General features: G+C 50.0%; 1 long non-coding RNA gene across 2 annotated transcripts; it reads left to right on the top strand.

The window, feature by feature from the left end:
• The first annotated feature begins 625 nt into the window (after window positions 1–625).
• LOC147651212 (uncharacterized) lies at window positions 626–3,203 on the top strand. 2 transcript variants are annotated; one of them, XR_015274301.1, is made up of 2 exons: window positions 626–706; window positions 2,991–3,203. It is a non-coding gene; the product is annotated as an uncharacterized LOC147651212 (long non-coding RNA). The 2 variants fall into 2 exon arrangements; XR_015274300.1 differs by having other exon boundaries at window positions 626–721.
• The last annotated feature ends 2,872 nt before the right edge of the window (window positions 3,204–6,075 follow it).

Here is a 6,075-nt window from a genome sequence, read left to right as displayed (position 1 = left end):
GCCTGGAAAACCAATTAACTCCCAAATATTATTTTTTTGCCCTGTTTTAAAGAAGGAAAAAAGTGAAGGGAGGGAAAGAAAGAGACAAAGAGAGAGAAACACATTGAAGTGGGGGCATAAATCACCTGGAAAACATTCCAAACATTAAAATAAACAAGGACGAATTCCAACTTCATTTGTCTCTTTTGGAGATTCTGTCACTGATTTATTTTGCTGCTCTGTCTGAGCCTCAGTTTTGTCTTTGCTCGTGTTTGGAGTCAGGTGCTGTGTCTGAAGCAGAGCCCTGGGGCTGGATGCTCCTGAGGTGATTCCTGCATGGAGCATCCTCCCTTCTGCAGGGCTATGATCCCCTCACCTGGGGTTTTAGGGGGTTAAACTCTCTCCATCCTGCAGAACATTTGGGAATGGATTAAAATGGATGCACAGCTCTGCCTGGGCTGGTGGTTTGGGAGAGGAGCATGACTCACCAGGCTTCCCAGGAGGAAATAACTGCTTCCCAGTCCCAAACTTCTGGCTTTCTGAAGCCTCCCAGATCTGGCTGTTCAGATTGAAGCTCTCTGTAAACCTCATGTCCTCGATTTTTCAGTGGGCTTTCTCCTTTTGACCAACTCTTCTATGTCCTCAGGTCTCCAAAAGGTCTTGAGGAACCTCCTGTTCCCAAGGCAGGGAATGATGTCCAAGCGGAAGCACACTGAAGTGCCTGGAGGTGAGCAGAGCCCAGGTGTGTCTCAGGTTCGTGGTCTCACAGGGATGTTTAAAGAAGGATTGGGAAAGGGAAAGAAGTAAAGATCAGCTTATTTATGATATTTCTGGTTTCAGTAATTGGCGAGCCAAGGGTCTGGCAAGCCCCCAGTGATGCAGCTGCTTTCCAAATCCAGGGGGTCTGGATGGTAGTGGAGTGAGGAGAAACACTTTTGCCTGAATTAGAGGATTTTCTGTTTCTAAAATACCCTTTATTTGGTATTTTTGGGAGGGAGTGCAGGCACCTGGCTGTGCTGGTTGGTACCAGTGACAGGGACTGAGCAGCTGTGCAGGAGCTGCAGGTGTGATGCAGCATCCCCAGAGGGTTTAGTGCCCACCTGGAGTGGCAGCAAGCTGGGGGAATACCCTGGGACATCCCAGGTGTCATTCCTGGTGGCCAGGGTTGGCCTCTGTCTGCCTCAGGCAACAAGGATTCAAATCTGGAGCATCTGTGCTGCTGCCTGTCCCCTCCTGCAAGAAGCTTTAGTTTTCATTCCAGAGGGGAATGAATAATCCTGGGGGTCGGTGTGCAGAGGAATTGCCACCCTTTCTTCAGCTCCATCAGAAACCCTTCAAGAGGCCGTGAACAACCAGCCTTCCCTCGGGATAAATTAGCTCCAAGTCCCAGTGGAATGGCTGCTCATTTGGAGATGCCCTGGTCACCCTGACCTTCCCTGGGATCTCGCAGCATTCCCTGATCCCTGTGATCCCTGCGGGCAATCGGGAGCTCCCTGCTAGCGCCTCCTGCCCTGGTTGTGGAGCGCTTGGTGAAAAGTTTGGGCAAGGTGGGAGCTCCGAGCTCTGCAAACAGCACAGATCCCACTGCATCCCACGTGCTGGGGACTGACTCCTCAGCTGAGGGTGGTTTGCAGGGCTGCTGTGGGATCTGTGCTTCCCAGTCTGGCTCTGGAAACAAAATCCTGTCGGCATTGTCAAGGAAACCTGGTGAGAGCACAGAGTTGTCCAACAGCCTCCAGGCAGCCTGGAGCAAAAGCTCTGACAAGTGCAAATCGGAATCCAAATGGAGGTTTGTTTTTTTTCCTCTCCAGCCCAACACTGTTGCAGAATAGAAGGATGGCATCAGGAAAGCTCAAAAAATTTAAAAATTAAAAAATCTCATAAAAGCCTCCCGCTGTGTCATCCTTCCCAGACCTTCCAGTGACACAGCCTGGGCGTGGATTCATAGAATCCCAGGATTGTTTGGCTTGGAGGGGCCTTAAAACTCATCCCATTCCAGCCCCTTCCACTGTCCCAGGCTGCTCCAAGCCCCATCCAGCCTGGCCTTGGACACTTCCAGGGATACAGGGACAGCCACAGCTTCTCTGGGCACTCTGTGCCAGCCCTCCCCACCCTCACAGGGAAGGATTTATTCCAGTATCCAATTTAAACCTAATTCTTCTGGAGATTGGCCTGTCAGACCAGTGTGTACGACAAAATCTCCACTCCTTTCATTTCCAAAGCTGACAGTGAGCTGCAGCGGTGGGAATCAGGAGAAATCCATGTCCAGCAGGACAGAGCACACTCTGGACAGTTCTTTTGCTAGAGATAGTTCCCCAAGAAACCATTGTTTCAGACACAACCCATTACTCAATTTATCAATCCCTAGTTCCCCCTGAAATTCCTGTATCCCAAATCCATGGCATAGATTGGATAGCTTAATTTGAAATGTGAAAGCAGGCTGGAAATCATTGCTGTGCAAATCGGGTGGAGGGTGGGCTTTTTTCTGTTCCTTGCCTCAACTGGGCTGAATGAATGAATAAAATCCGTTCAGGTAGTTCCCAGTGAGGAATACATTCCTTTGGAAAAAGAGGCAAAAAAATCCCTCCCAACATTTCATTCATCCTGGAGTGAAGCATTTTGATTGGGGGAACTCAGCTAATTTTTTTTTCCTCCTCAGAATAAGTCAACTTTGAAATATAAAACATCACATTGGAACTGAAAGTTGAATAGAAATGTTTAGAAAACGTGGGATTATATATCCATATATTTGGAAGTTTAACGAGATTGTGGATGGAAAGAAAGCACCCAGGCTATTTATAATTCAATTAGGCTTAGATTTAGGAGTAGTTCTCGCTCTGTGAAAACTGCATCTCTTTTTCATTTGGAACGATCTCCTTCCTCCATCACAGCCCCTTTTCCCGGCGATGCCTGGGAATATATGGCTGCAGCTGGGAATATATGGCTCTAATAGAGCTGCAATGACTGGAGCTGTACTGTGCCAGCTAACTGCTGTATTTTTCTTTCCCGAGGCTCCCCGGGCGTGTTCACAAGGGAATATTGACATTTGGGACCAAGGGATGGAAAACTAGGCTGTGAGCTGCTGGAGCTGTTATCAAGGATATTTATTCCAGCAACTTTCCCTTGCAGGTCTTCTTAAGGTTGTGCCTCTTTTTCCCCATTCCCCTCTGAGTGTCCCACACCACATTTTCCATTAATTACTAAAATAAATCTAACAAAATGCTCTCCTTCCTGGGCTTTTTTGGTACCTTCCACTGTTCCTTCACCTCTCTCTCTGCATTACTGTAAGTAGTGAGTGAGTTCCTACTCTCACTCCGGGGCTTGGTTACTCAAACTGTTTATTGAGTAATAAAAAGAGACAATTACAAGTCATTGCCCAGGGATAATGTGCTGATAATTTTATGACTGTCCCAACGGTTGGAACAGCCCACAAATGGTGGTGAGCAGGAAATCTGGGATCTGCTGCCGACAGAGCCACCCCCGAGGAGATGAACCCTCGCTGCTGACAATGAAAGCTGCTGCAACAACTGTGAGCCATTAAAATTGCTGTGGGGACGGCTGGTGGGGTGGGCATTGCTTCCTTCAGAGGAAAAGCCAGAAAGAACTTTTGGAAGGTGTTTGGAAGTTCATCCTGCTCGGAGTGAGTGTGAGGGACCACCAGCACTGCTCATGTTCAGGTCTACAAGGCCAGCAGCTGGGGCCTGGGGATTCCTGGAAAAACAAAGATTAGAGGGTGTTAATGCTTTCAAGCAAACAGGGATCATCTCAGAGATAACAAAGGGATTAAGTTTCTCCAGGCACTTGAGCAGGGACCCAGCTTTAGAGCTGCTGCTGCAGGGTGACCCTCGGCTTGCTGCCACCTGTAGGATGACATTCCCCATCCCTGTCACCCCAAACCCCGGGGATTTCATTATTTCTGTTTTTAAGCCTATATCTGTAGCTGGTTCAGTTCCCATCCAGAGGATTTTCCAGTTCCTCTGTGATTCCGTGGGCACAACAGGAAATAATTTCCAATTTAAAACGTGTCCCTGACCACTGAACATGGAAAACTGCTGCCACTGAAATGCTTCCAATTGTCAAAATTCAGGAATCAGCTGCTCCCCTGTCTGAAACCATTTCAAGGTGGTGTTCCCGTTGGCCCTCTTCAGGAGGAATTCCTGCTCCTTCTTAGGAGCAGAACATCACCTCAGCACTATCTTCTCCCCAGTGAGGTGGAGCTCAGTGGATGGAGCGGGGAGGGCCCTGGAGAGGTCTGGCTGTGCCCATCTCCCGTGAGGAAGGATGAGCTGCACCTCTCCCAGACCCGCAGCAGAGCCAGAGCTCAGGGTGGGCAGGAAGCCATGGAACTGGGAGTAGCTGTTTGCAGCTGCCAGGACCTCCCATTTGTGTGGTAGTGATGCAGATAGAATCTCACAAACCGGTTTCCATTCTGCTTTACTGCAGATTTAATGATCGGAGGAAGAGCCTGACTGTTTATTAAAACATTAGACAGTAAAGTTTAACAATAGACAATAAAGGGTTTTGTTTTTCCATCCTTCTGATTGTTAAAGCAGCACCACTCTGGGCTGGAGAGGGAGCTGCTCCCAATCCCTGGATGCAGAAGGGCAGAGTGGGCTGTGATGTGACTGGGCAGGAGGAAGAAGCTGGCACTGCTGCTTCCGTGCCTGGCAAATCCAATATCTGGGGAAGGGCCTCATCCCAGAGCGGGCGCTGTCCCAAGGCTGGCTGGACAGCCACTGAGGCTGCCTCCAAAGCCTCTGCCATCGTTAATCAGCAGGATTAACTCTGGATCTTGCCAGAGATGCTGCTTCCTCCCCTTCTCCCCTCCCTCCCTGGCAGAGGCATCCCTGCTAAGGGGCTCTGGTGGGAGCCACATTCTCCAGCTGCTGCAGGGGATGGAGAATGGACAGTCCCTGCCAGCTCTTCTGTCCCTGTAGCTGGGTGTGAAAACACCTTCAGGCATCCACGGGCGTAGTTGACACCTTGCTGCGAACTGTGGAAGAGGCTCCTCAGGGCTGGGAGGGAGGGGTTTGCAATTTCTGCGGAGTTTTCTCCTGGCATCACCTTTTCAGGCTGGTTCCTGTGCTGAGCTGGCTGGCCTGGTTTCCCCCGGGAAAACCAGGGAAACCCTGGAAGAGGAGAAAGCCAGAACTTCCTAGGATCACTCATCCTGCCTAAAGAATGTTCATTCAGCCTCCAGAGGGCCTGGTGCCCCTCCACATGTTCCAGTGGGGCTCCAGGTGAATTTTCTTGGACATAGACAGGAAAATGCACAGAGGCAAATCTTGCCTGAAATGCTCCGTGTGTCCTTCAGCGTCCAACTCCTTTGTCTCCCTGCAGGAGAGCCCTGCAAGCTGAGCAGCCCTGCTGAGGGCTGGTGGGATTCCTGCACTTTATGGAGTTCTTGGAGTCCTGGGCAACCCCAAAGCAAGGTGCCTTCCAGCTGCAGTCTCAGTGCTGGCAGAGTTTCCCATCCAGGGGGAGTCTGGGGGTCACATTGAAGGGTCAGGGATGTAGGGCAGGCATAGAAGAAGCTTCTCCCTCCCCCCTGTGCTGTGGTGGGGTGTGAAATCCAAGTCTTGCTTCTCTAGGGAGCTTTAGCCAAGAGACCAGACCCCAAATGTGAAGGCAAGGCATGATTTTATGTCTTTGCTGGGCTTGGAGGGGACAGAGGGATGGGGAAACACATGAGAACACGTCAAGATGAGGAGGAGAGGGTTGACTTTTCATGGTCCTGGCATGAACCAGGGTTTGTACAGGCTCAGAACACTTTGAGCACTTAACTCTTCTCTGAGCCCTCCAAAAAGACTTTCAGAGTTTCCAGGAGTGAAGTTGTGAACCAAGAACCCTCTCCAGTGCAGTCTGAGAAGCAAAGATCCCTTTGCACTGGAGGTAGGAATTACAGGTAAAGCCCTCCAGGGATGTGTGGCAGGGATTTTGCTGCCTTGTGCACAAAAAATGTCAGAAAGGGAACAGGCAGAAAAATGAAATTTGCCAGGACATGGCACTGCTCAGGACAGGGCCAGCAAAAGGTAATTGCAGAGAGGTTTTGTGGCATAATGAGGGCTCGGGATGATGTAGAACCATGGAATATCC

Source organism: Cyanistes caeruleus, chromosome 10 (genome assembly GCF_971803275.1).
Source record: "Cyanistes caeruleus chromosome 10, bCyaCae1.hap1.1, whole genome shotgun sequence".
In the NCBI taxonomy this organism is placed as follows: Eukaryota; Metazoa; Chordata; class Aves; order Passeriformes; family Paridae; genus Cyanistes; species Cyanistes caeruleus.
Note: the sequence above shows the minus strand (reverse complement) of the source record. Positions and strands in the feature narration are given on the sequence as shown.